The following is a 14,066-nucleotide window of genomic DNA, read 5'->3' as shown; positions in this document are numbered from 1 at the left end:
TGATAATAAGAAATGTTTCTTGAGCAGCACATCATTAGAATTATTTCAGAAGCATCATGTGACCTTGAAGACTGGTAATGAAACTCCATTTAGCGTTGCCTCACAATTAAAATAGAAAATGTTCACTTAAAATTAACAATTTTTCACAATATTACTGTTTTCGCCATATATTCTGATCAAATAAATGAAAGCTTAAATGACTGTAAAACGTTATGTATAATAATTACTTTTTCTAAGCAGATTTACTTAACTGTATAGATTAAGGCATATTAAGGATTCAAGCATTTAATTAATCTTAATTCAGTTAATTCAGTAGTTAAATCAATTAGACAGAAATGTGTTTTAAAATTGCATGCATGCAAATATATAAAACCGAGTGCGATACTAATGCCACGCTTCCTTTAAAGTGTTTACATCAAGCACCCCGTTATAGGGCACAGAGCTCTAAATCAGTCACTTCTGACGTGATATTTCTGCCTTAGAAAACAGCTATCTGTAAACATCATCATCATCAGGGTAACACCATATTTAATTCTGGACAAGTTTGAAAACGAGGCTATTAGAGATTCAAGTAGGCCTTCAAGTGCCAATCGATGGACTGTACCAAGTTGTTCAGCTGATGAAATGTCTTGCCTAAGAAAAAAGAAAGTAAGAAAGAAAAAAAACTTGAGACAAACACTTGAATGTTGTGAGTTGTGAAACCTGTTGGAAAAAAAACAGCATATGCTTAGGTATGTTTTGAAGCATGTGCTGGTCCTAAGCAACTTCTCAGAACCAGTTTAGGGCCAGCATATGACCAGCTAAAGACCATCTCAAACCAGCTCAAACCAACAGCTTCCTAACCAGCATATCATAGTAGGAACTTCATAAAGCACATATCATTATAAAGTCTATGCCTCACAGTCTTGTTTTCATTCAATATGACGTCTAAAGGCTAAACTATGATACACTATAATTTGAGGCAGAAGAGCCTGTGACTATCATACACACCACATGAATTTTCTATTTTCCATTCATTCCAAATATTCAGACTGTATCTGATTTTGGGAAAGTAGTGTTAGAGTCATCCAGACTGTCATTCAGGGAAATCGAGATAAATATTGTGTAGTCTATTCCAAACGAACTAAAGTATGGCATTTTTGTACCAGAGCTATTAAAACATGTCCAAACAGTTCAGCTACATTAAAGTACCCACTCAAGATCACCTGATTAATCTGATGCACTGGACCACTTTATCTCCAAACTCAACTAAAAGCAAATAAACACCTGTAAAAAAAGCGCCAGAGACCGAACATATTTTTATCAGCGCCCTGTTGATAATTACAATGACCTCCTTCTAGCCGCTTGCGTAGTTCTAACTCCGCAATCTTCCAAAGCACGCCTGCAGGGTCAAAAAGTCGAAGCTCAACATTTGTCAGACAAATAAAACAAACCACGGCGACTGGCACAGCGACACCCGCTGTCCGCAAACAACCCGCCGAGACTCGGACGGGCGTTCAAACACAAACCAGGAGACCTCGATATTTTCCTATCGGGTCTCTCGAGGCTTGCTTTCGGGCCTCCATAAATACACACAGGATGTCATATCTCAGCAGGGTCTGCGCTATCTCTCGCCGGTGACCTCTTTACGTGGTCTGTGGTAGGTGAAGTTTAACGCTGTGGAAACAACCACAGCTCTGTGTTTAATGGAGAAGGACAGGAGAGAGAAGCAGAGGGCCTCGTTCTTGTTATTTTAATGAAGGAATAATGCATGGAGCGAGATGACCTGGTGAGATATTGCAGATAAGGAGCAAAAAACGACAGACAAGAATACACAAAGTTGCTGCTCTGCTCTGGTACACTGCATTCTCCCTACCAATATATATGAATCTATATATTTGAAGATGGGTATCATTGCTGATAGCAGACGCGTATATGTTTCAACCAGCGGAGTATCGGAAATATTGAGGCCTCTCTGTGAACCATGAGATGCCTGTCATGCATGGATGAAATTTTGCAGGTGAAATTTTATACCGGGCAATTTATCACTCTCTTTAATACTTTGATATTGATTTATCACTCCAGGTTCAACCACAATGTAATTGGTTTAACCTCACTGGTACAACCTGTGAATTAAACTATAATATAATTGCCCTATAATGCTTTGTGTAATGTAAAAACTTTATCTATATTTTACTATCATTGTATGTTTATAGTACATATGCCCCTAGTAATACAATCTTTAGGTTACCGGCTATGTTAAAGTATCCATTAGTTTTGTGAGTTAATTTATCATTATATACACACTGTTATTTATTTATTTATTTAAATAATGTTTTTATTCAACAAGGAGGCATTAAATTGATCAAAAATGAAATTTATAATGTTACAAAAGATTTCTATGTCGAATAAATGTGAAACTTCCTATTCATCAAGAATTCTGAAAAATGTAATGCAACTGTTTTCACTGATGATAAGGCATATACAGTGGTATGCAAAAGTTTGGGCACCCCTGTAAATTTTCATGATTTTCCTTTATAAATCATGCCTGGATAAGAAAATTCAGTTAAATATATCATATAGGAGACAAACACAGTAAATAAACTTGATATGATTTATGGAAAGTGTAAAAGAATTATTTAAACAAAATTAGCCATGTGCATAAATGTAGGCACCCTTGTCATTTTATTGATTTCAATACCTTTAGCACTAATTATTAGAACTCAAAATTGGTTTGGTAACCTCAGTGACCCTTGACCTCCATACACAGGTGAATCCAATCATGAGAAAGTATTTAAAGGAGGCCAATTGTAAGTGTTTCTCCTCTTTGCATCTTCTCTAAAGTGTGGCAACATGGGAGCCTTAAAACAACTCTCAGATGACCTGAAAACAACGATTGTTGAACATCATGGTTTAGGGGAAGGATACAGAAAGCTGTCTCAGAGATTTAAGCTCTCAGTTTCAACTGTGAGGAATTGGAAGACCAGAGGCACAGTTCTAGTTAAAAAGTGGCAGACCAAGGAAAATCTCAGATAAGCAGAGGTGCAGGATGGTGAGAACAGTAACAGTCAAACAATAGACCAGCTCCAAAGACCTACAACATCATCTTGCTGCAATTGGTGTCAATGTGCATCGTTCAACTATTCAGCGCACTTTACACAAGGAGATGCTATATGGACGAGTAATGCAGAAAAAGCCTTTTCTCTGCACATGCCACAAACGGTGTGGCTTGAGGTATGCTAAAGCACATTTGGACAAGCCAGCTTTATTTTGGAATAAGGTGCTGTGGACTGATGAAACTTATTTGGGCAAAACAAGGGGCGTTATGCACGGCGGAAAAACAACACAGCATTCCAAGAAAAACACTTGCTACCTACAGTAAAATTTGGTGGCAGTTCCATCATGCTGTGGGGCTGTGTGGCCAGTGCAGGGACTGGGAATCTTGTTAAAGTTGAGGGTCGCATAGATTCCACTCAATATCAGCAGATTCTGGAGAACAATGTCCAGGAATCAGTGACAAAGTTGAAGTTGCGCAGAGGTTGGATCTTTCAACAAGACAACGACCCTAAACACTGCTCAAAATCTACTAAGGCATTCATGCAGAGGAACAAGTACAACGTTCTGGAATGGCCACCTCAGTCCCCAGACCTGAATATTATTGAAAATTTATGGTGTGATTTAAAGTGGGCTGTCCATGCACGGAGACCATCAAACCTGACTGAGCATTTAGAGGCTGTTACTTCTGCAGAAGGAGGATGCACAAAATATTGAGTTATTGTTTCTTTTGTGGTGCCTAAATTTATGCACATGGCTAATTTTGTTCAAATAATTCTCACACACTTTCCATAAATCATATCAAGTTTATTTAACTTCTCAAATATCACTGTGTTTGTCTCCTATATGATATATTTAACTAAAATTTCTAATCCAGACAACTACTGATTTATACAGGAAAATCATGAAAATTTACAGGGGTGCCCAAAAATTAGAACTATAAAGTTGTTCACCTGAAACTAATTTCAAACCTCATCTTTTAAAACTTTTAAAAGCAGATAAAATAGCTGAACATCCTTCTTTGCACAATAGAATTTTAATCCCATTTACACTTTTTAGGTATAATAGCCCTCTAAATGTGTCCACGGATTCATAATGGGTGTTTAGTAGTAGATTTATTCCGTAATATATTTTCCAATATGAATCATCAGTGTTCAGAATTTTAAACGGGGCATACGATGTGCTGATTGTGATGAGCACATTAGAATTCTCTCTAACGCAGGTCTGTCACCTCCAGCTGGAGTCCAACGGGACTGTCTCAAATTAGAGCTGAATACGGTGAGTCATACAGAGTGATACATCCATAAACACAGAAGGATGAATGAATGGACAGAGAAGGGAAAAGCACGAGGAAATGCTGCACGTTTTTCAGAAAACACTTCACATAAAAGCACAAAAAATTGCAATGCTTTTATCATGTTTTTAATGCCGCTTGCCAATTCAAGACTATAACTACTGCCTTGCTATAGGTTAGTCATTCAAACAAAGCCCCAGTCTTAAATGAACACTTGTGCTCCCATTCCGGCATAATAATAAAGGAAGTTTGCTGCCGTACCATGGCCGCAGTTTTGAAGGCGACGCTACTGGTCTAACTGGATTCAATGATCTATGCTAAGCTATGCTAAAAGTGCTATCTCTCGACCTGGAAATCGGCTGAATGGATTCCAAAACCGTAAAACTCCACTTATTGACTTTTTTGGGGGAGTTGGAGAATGAGCCTATTTCCAAAAAAAAGTGGAATGTTCCTTTAAGCAGGGTAGTAACATCCAGGACCATCACTGTACTGTGGTACCTCATCAGTGGCTTTAAGTGAAAAAAATGTGTGCATGTGTATATCATTGCTCATGTTTTCATACAGAAAGAAGCTAATGAGGCACCTCATCAAATGAAGGGAAAAGGCAGTGGCATTCTCATCAGTTTTCCTGCCGAACACGCTGTCTCTCTCGCTCACGTACGCATATGCAAATACTGTTTTCCTCATTAGCATACACCAAATGTATACTACAACACAGCGTTTCACCTTTAGCTTCTGACTGCTGTTGGAATCCATTAAAACCACGTCAAGCTGTAACCTTCACAGACACACAATGAGTGACAATTGCTGCCTATTTTACGGTCATACACACACTAAACGCTTTCTGATTTGCGTCAGTCTTGATAAAGATGCCAGCAGACAGCTACTTTCTCACATCTGTTATGATTCATAACTCTTCCTCTAAATTTTTACAAAGCATGCTCCTCTATATTCAAGTCGACCAGCCCAAGTCTCTATACGGGCTTTAATGTGGCACAGATATGATGTATGAAGTCATATTACAGGACTGCTCACAATCTAAATCACAGAGTCTTATGTAAGCTTCTTTAATATACTTTATATAATATTGAACTCCCAAAGCACATCGTAATAACTAGCCTGTCATTTTATGTAGCGCATATGTGAGAGGAACACAATAAACCAGAAAAAACATTCACAGCATAGTGACTACATAAACTTCATGATAAACACATTGTGGTTATTAATCATAACTGCACAGATTAGCTGCATACGCTATTTTTGTAGAGTGCATGTCTAAAAAAACTCTAGAAAAGTAGGCTAGATAGAATGAAAGACGGACAGAAAGAACAAGAGAACAATAGGACAACAGAATGATAAAATGTAAAATGACAGACAAATGGATAAACAGACATAGATAGATAGATAGATAGATAGATAGATAGATAGATAGATAGATAGATAGATAGATAGATAGATAGATAGATAGTCGATGAACTGCAGAATGATAGAATGATAGATAGAACAATAGAATAAAATAATGACAGACTGATAGAACATAGATAGAGATAAATACACTGCAGAAAGATATAACAATAAAACAAAAGAATGATATATTGAGATAGATAGATAGATAGATAGATAGATAGATAGATAGATAGATAGATAGATAGATAGATAGATAGATAGATAGATAGATAAACTGCAGAATGGTAGAATGATAGAACAATAGAACAACATGGTAGATAGATAGACAGATCTAGCTCTGGCTTCAATCAGCAGTAGTCAGTTTGTAGTATACTAGTATGCACTCAGATAGGGATTCAGTTAAAGACTACATACTCCGTCCTCACACAGCGCTCTAATTAGACCCCAGACTCTCTCTTACATGACTTACTAAAACACATTGATTCAACATTCTCATTAGAATGTTTATTGACTAATCTGTGAAGGTTAGCATTAGCATTTGCGCTAGTCTGGGGTCCCCGGTGATTCTTAGCAGTCCACGTTTAGCCTAGAAAGAAGAGCAAGGTTTTAATCTCTGCAAGCGTTCACCCTTTGATCTCGACTAAATCACTGCACTCCCACCCATCATACTAAGACGCACAATATAACTAATGGAATAGTGAATGAAAGAGACGGGGATTGAGCCAGGAAATGCGAGTTTGTAGCTACTTTAAAGACACTTGTAAGGCTTTAGCAATTTCCTGAGAGACACGTAGGGCTAGAACATAGTTTTAATGGGTTTTCGGAGTCCTTTGTGGGATGGGATGTCATCCAGTGCTCCTTACAGCGCGCTAACATCAAGCTTGACCCGTGATATTATAAATTTAGCAATGCAGTTGAACGCATCTGAACGCTGTATGTCACTGCAACGCCGGTTTACAGCCCACTCGGCCCAAGGTCTTGTGGGACAGAAAGTAAGGAAATGAATCATGGACGTTTTGATGGAGTCAGCTGGTTTTTGAGGGCACGGGGGCACATGCTGATGAATAAGAGAGAGCGAGACACAGGATATCAACGCTACAGATTTAGAAGATACCTAAAACCGCTTACATTGATCCAACACAGAAGCTGTTGTAACTGCATCTTATGTAAAAATAAAAGAAAAAGCGACCTATTTTAAGTCTGATCAATCTCAATGTTCCACAGCATTGCGCAAACAATGTCTACATCGTGTAAATGTGCAGTCTTTTATTTCAGCGAAGCAAAACACTGCTTACCAATTATGTAACATCATCCGGATAAAGTGGCATAGTACAGGAAATACAATAGTGAAGGACAAGCTATAAAAAATATGCAGTGAAGACACAGTTTTCAGCCAAATACTTTCTTTTAACACTATTATCATAAAGTAAAACAGGATCTAATAGCCATATTACTTTTGGCAAACTACTATGGTATTCTCCAAAGTACACAATGTGTGTACCATAGTGTCTATACTGGATGAATATAATGATTAAATATCTAGTAAAAAAACACGGTTTTCAGTAATTGAATGAATTGAATTGAATTGAATTTGATGAAAAAATTATATAATCAATTATGAAATGTGTGCAACTATATATATATATATATATATATATATATATATATATATATATATATATATATATACATATATACATATATATACATACTGTATATTGTCATGGTGTGGTTTGTGAGAAGGAGCACTCAATAAACCATACTGTGACAATGAAACTATATATATATATATATATATATATATATATATATATATATATATATATAGTATATATAATATGTATGTGAACTGTTTATTAAATACACACATACAGTATATGTTGTATATGGTATACTGTATGAATAAATGAACATTAGAAATTAACATAAGTTTCTGCAATAAATAAAAAAATCTAAAAAAAATGTAAAATTGCAAAAACATTACAAACATTTTTAAGATAATTGAAAATGTGAGAATAAAAGGAATTCAACACATTAATTCCTAGTACACAAATAATGCCAAAATAACACTGCTGACATCGCTGCTGCACTAAGGTTATTGAAGAGGAACGGTACACGTCATTTTTCCATAAATGACCTTGACAGTTTACACACAGATACGGGAAATGGAAATTCAAAACAAATTTGAAACTGCTTGTGCAAAAATTCAAGAACTCTCAACACCACCCCAAACAAGAAACCCAACTATTATAACAGCAGGTTATAACAGGGTTACACTGGGTTAAAAACTTCAATTTCTCGCTCCAGCTGGAGGAGCTGCTAGCAGTGAGAGGCAGTAATGTGCTCTGCTGTGGAGACCGGGATAATAAAGCTGTTTATGGGGCTGCTTTATGAGAGGGATGTTTTATAAGGGATGGCAGGAGGCCCTGGGGACAGGAGCTGTTGCCGTTAGCCACCGCTGCTAACTAACTTTTATTAATACCAAACATCACAACAAAATGGCTAACGTCATATTAGGTATTTAAGAGTGCAAATACAGCTGTCTAGATCTATTAACACTTCAACAGATTTATCTGACATGACAAACCATGCTTAACAGAACGCAGGTTGAAAAATATATATTATTTCTATATTTTGATTAGTGCTGTCAAAAGAATAATCGCAATTAATCGCTTCCAAATAACATTTCTGTGTGTATTTATTATGTATATATATAAATACGCACATACAATATATATGTATTTTGTGTTTCCATGTATATATTTATAGTTATATACTTGATTATATATAAGTATTTGAATTGTCTAAACATGACATAATATATATGTATATGTATATGTATACGTTTATTTTGGATGCGATTAATCACAATTAATCATTTGACAGCACTAATTCTGATATATTTATTTACATTTATTTATATCTATATATTATAATCAACTTTGATATATTGGTATTTATATTTTATGATAAACTTACATTTATATTTACCATAAATGAAAGGGTCTGAGGAGGCAGTTATATAAACTACATTCCCAAAGGAAGTATTGCAAAAATACGCATTAAAATATTAGGTATTGACAGATGGATAACAAAATAGAAGGTTTGTGGAAGTGTGTGCGTGCATTTCTGTAGTTTTTATTGCAGAAGTGGAGCAGCTGTAAAAATATACAGCTATCTTTTGGGAGTTATGGCAACAAGGAACCACGATCTGCTATCATACACAACACAAATTTTCAAAAGGTGGCCTACATCGCAAAGGGGGTGTGAAACATAAAGCTGCTCTATTCTACCCCAAAGGCAATCACAATGGATAAAGCAATCAGAAAGCAATTTTTGTCTAGACCCCTAATCCCTGCAAATAAAAATTAGCCAGTCAGTAAGATGGAAACAGCTCATTTTGACAAGCCTTCAATCAAATTCCTGTTCAGATTTATTTCTCTTCAACGACAAGAGATTCAATTCTCTCTCTCATTATTTTACTTGTTAAGCATCTCAAAAGGAAGCCGAAAATACATGATGGATTTGCAGACTGAAGAGTGGGAGAGATGGAAAGATGGCAAAAAAAAGACTTATACTCGGAATACCATATACAATAATAATTTACACAAATTTTTGTATGCATGATAATTGTTTCGTTATGTCTTATTCATTTATATATTTGATTTTTACATATGGCACTTTTCTTTTTCAAATAAAATTTAATCTCCATATATATATATATATATATATATATATATATATATATATATATATATATATATATATATATACATATATATATATATATATATATATATATATATATATATATATATATATATAATGCCTATGAAATGCTTGGTTTTAGACAACAATAATTCATTAATATGGTGTAGGTCCTCCTTTTGCGGCCAATACAGCAACAATCGGTCTTGGGAAGGACAGATACAAGTCCTGCACAGTGGCCAGAGAGATTATGAGCCATTCTTCTTGCAGAATAGTGGCCATGGAGGAAAACGTTTCCTGACACGCTCCTCCAAAGCTTCAATAATATTTAGATCTGGTGACTGTGCTGGCCATGAGAGATGTTCTACTTCACTTTCATGTTCATCAAACCACTCCGTCACCAGCCTTGGTGTGTTTATTGGTGCATTATCATCCTGATACACGGCACTGCATTCAGGATAAAATGTTTGAACCATTGGGTGCTCATGGTCCTCCAGAATGGTTCGGTAGTCCTTGGCAGTGATGCGTCCATCTAACACAAGTATTGGACCTAGGGAATGCCATGATATTGTAGCCCAAACCATCACTGATACACCCATGCTTCACTCTGGGTATGCAACAGTCTGGGTGGTACGCTTCTTTGGGCCTACTCCACACCGTAACTCTCTTGAATGTGGGAAAGACAGCGAAGGTGGACTCACCAGAGAACAATACATGTTTCGCTTTGTCCACAGCCTAAGACTTTCGTCGCTGACACCAATGAAACCGAGGTTTTGCATTGGCACGAGTGACCAAAGGTTTGGCTATAGCAGCCCGGCCATGTATATTGAGCCCCTGACAGACAGTTTTGGTGGAAACAGGAGAGTTGAGGTGCACATTTAATTCAGCAGTAAGTTGGGCAGCTATGGTTTTATGTTTTTGAATACAATCCGGGTTAGCAACAAGACATCCCTTTCAGACAGCTTCCTCTTGCGTCCACAGTTACTCCTGTTGGATATGGTTGGTCCTTCTTGGTGGAACTCTGACTTTACCCTGGAAACCGTGGCTCTTGATACGTCACAAAGACTTGCTGTCTGGGTCACAGATGCGCCAGCAAGACGTGCACCAACAATTTGTCCTCTTTTGAACTCTGATACGTCCCCCATAATGTTGTGTGCATTGAATTATTTTAAGCTATTACTCTGCTAATTAAACCTTCACAGTCTGCTCTTACTAATTAGTATATTATCATATACTAATGTGCAATCAATGAAGATAAGCCACCAGACTGGTCAAATTTAGCCAGTTTGAACACTAAATTGGCCAGTGTTTCAGATTCATTGTACAACCCCTGTGTATTATGCACACACACATATATACAACATATAAGGAAAATAATATAAAATATAATAATATAAATATATTGTATGTGTGTGTATATCTATATATATAATTTGATAGCACTACAAATTATCTTTGGGAATCTCTGAGTCATTTATGATTCAAAATCCATACCAAAACACTTTAGATTTAGGCTAATCTAATCTTTTTTTCCCCCACGTTTTCACATACTGTTTTGAAATAGTAAGCAGTATACATAATGCACAATATACAACACACTGTATGCAGTATATTGGTGGACTTGTGCTGCGCGAGTACAAATGTACTATTCACAACCCTCAAGTTATGCTTTCTGCTTTATTTTATCGCACAGAAGCCAGAGACTGCTTCTAAAGCCAAGACTCCGCATTAGTGCAGCAACATTTGCATTTATGACAGCTTAAAATCTGGAGCAGGCCGTAAATATGCACACGCACATAAAACTCAAATGAATATGAGATAGAATAAATAAAAACGTGATCAGTCAAGATCACATTTAGACGCGCTTGATGAAAGGCAATCTATCTTTGGCACGAAGCGCCGATCACCATGGAGAACAAGCTTAAAGTTTTGCGCTTTGTTCTCATGTTGAACTTGTGTATACAGGCTTCGTGTGCACAGGAGTCTTCAGATCTGTTACACACACACACACACACACACACACACACACAGGAGTATATACTGCGAGCCGCCTGTCCCTATTTTAAAAGCTCCCTGTTGATTTTTTTCCATTTTCTATTTACGTGTCATCAGAAAATGTCGTCGTGAGTGTGATGTTTAAATAATGAGACGGGTTCAGATCTGTGACTTCGTTTAATAATTAATGAGCGGAGGCTAATTACCAGAGCGCAAGCTGAGTGTGAGAGGAAAGAGCGGGATGGAGTCTCATCTAAAGTTCTCTAGATAAACTAAAGTGTGCTGTTAGACGGTGAGAGAGACTTCAAACAAATAGTCTTTAATAAACATTACACTGTGTGTGTGCACAGCTCCAATCACAAGCCTAAACTGTAATCTATCAGATACTAACGCATTTCTCAGGCACTCTCTGTAAATTCAGCCAATTAACCTCAAAGTTTTTCATCTTTACATTTTATCTGCACAAGTGCTTTAAAGTTTAGCATCTCTAATTTTATCATAATTAACTAAGTCAGATTCATGCTGTGCATTTGCATAAAAACATGTGAATTCAAATCTGCTTAATGGTAATTACTTTTTAACCAAAGACAGCAAATGACTGAAAATGCAAATGAAAAAAGTCCCCGATGAATTTTATTTATAAATTAATTAGCCATAAAGAAGACTTTCCTCCATCATTTCCTGATAAACTGAATTACCAATTCTCAGAAGCAAGCTAAATCTGACTAAAAACCTTAGGGAACATCTGAAAGTGTCAATTATGACTCAAATAGCATTTTTAAATCTAAAATGTTATGTTTTCCCTTTGAACGCTGGAATTAAATTAATAACTAAATGCACCAGAAAATTATAACTAAACTGAAAAAGTAAAGACCTTTTTAACTGGAGCTACGTATAAAAATATGTGAATGCTTGTTTTTTAAAAAGCAAAAAGTAAAAAGCATTAAAAAACAAAATTAAAAACATAGACAACAACTAAACTGAAAGTACACACTAAAAAAAAAATGTTTCCAATTTAAATAATTATTCAACTAAAATATTTAAGTCAGCTGGGCAAAAAAATATTATAAGTTGAAACGACTTTTTGGAAAAAAAAATTTAAATGTATAAATAAATAAATAAATAAAGAAAGAAAGAAAACTATACCTAAGCTAAAAGATGGGGTGTGTGTGGGGGCGAATAAAAAAAAATTACAAAATATGATGTCTGCCGGTTAAAAAAAACATAATCTTTTACTTCCCCCTTAAGCATAAGTAATTATTATCATTTAGTTGATTGGGTTGTATTTCTGCATAAAATACTAGTTTCTAATAAAAGTTTCTTTGTGGTTAATAATTGCTGCTGCAAGGAGGCCATTTCCCATAACCTTATAACAAACTTTAAACCTAGTTTTCCACTCAGACACCTAAATGTGATAAATGCAGAGGCTCGTGTCGCCCTCAGGTCCCAATGAAAGCCAGAGACCGTTAGCTGACCGCGTGTCACTGCTTTAATGCAATAAGCAGAGGAAGAGAGAGAAAGAGCTGCAGATCGGCCTTGTCGACTCTCTCTCTCACACACACACACACGTCTGTCTACTGTGGTCTAATGCCTGTTGATTTACGATCACGGCACAGGAAGACCGCAGTGTTGTTGTAATCCTCTCGGCTCAAAACTGCAAGGACTATTAGTGCAGCTCAGCACAACATACACTGCCAGGGCACTTCACCAAATCACACAGAAACAACGACGACAAAATCAACAGCTGTGTCAGTGTCCCCGCAACCATTAAAGACCGAGCTTCCCCGAAACGTCCGCTGATGACCACCGCGCGGGAAGCTGGTCCGGACGAGGTCTCGAACACATACAGACGCTGCATCTTATTCGGACCTGTCACAGTCAATACCGCTAACTATGACTTCAAATACAACTCTGAGAACAGATATGAGTCATATTAATGAACGAGTCTCTTACTTAACTGAAGAAATAATTGAATGCGATTCTGATTAGACCATTTGACTTGCTTTCCAGTAAATATTAGCTAAAAATGGATGAAATAAGATACATTTACTCACACTTCATGAGCCATTAAGGCTTGTCTATCTAAAATATTAACGCATTTTGGCACTTTTTTCAACGTAAAATATGCCTATAAAGATACATTACCCGAAAACAACTCTAAACTCTGCATTCAAATGTATTTAAAGGATTTTTCAAATATTTTTAGATTGAAGACAAGACAAACATGCTATTAAATATTAATATTCTTGCAACGTTTTTCTTCTAATAAAATACTGGTAAATATGACGTCAAATGCAACTTTGAGAACAAATATAAGTCATGTTAATGATTATGTCTTTTTATCTAACTTAAGAAAAAATATTTAACAAGTTTTTCATTAGTCCTTTGTTTTAGACTTGTTTTTTAGCAAAAAAATGATCTAAAAATCCATTAAACAAGATACATTTATTCTTGCAGCACTGGACAAGCTTTTAAGGCTTGCTTTCACAGACTCCATCTTATTTTTACTTGTTTTCAACTAGTTTATGCTTCAAATCTGTGGAAAAACACTGTAATTATATCCCAAAATAATGTATTACTGCAAAAATCTTATTCTTAAAAATGATATTTGTTTCATTTAGCTAAAATA

Source organism: Puntigrus tetrazona, chromosome 2 (assembly GCF_018831695.1).
Source record: "Puntigrus tetrazona isolate hp1 chromosome 2, ASM1883169v1, whole genome shotgun sequence".
In the NCBI taxonomy this organism is placed as follows: Eukaryota; Metazoa; Chordata; class Actinopteri; order Cypriniformes; family Cyprinidae; genus Puntigrus; species Puntigrus tetrazona.
The sequence above is the reverse complement of the archived record's forward strand: the minus strand, read 5'-3'. Positions refer to the sequence as shown.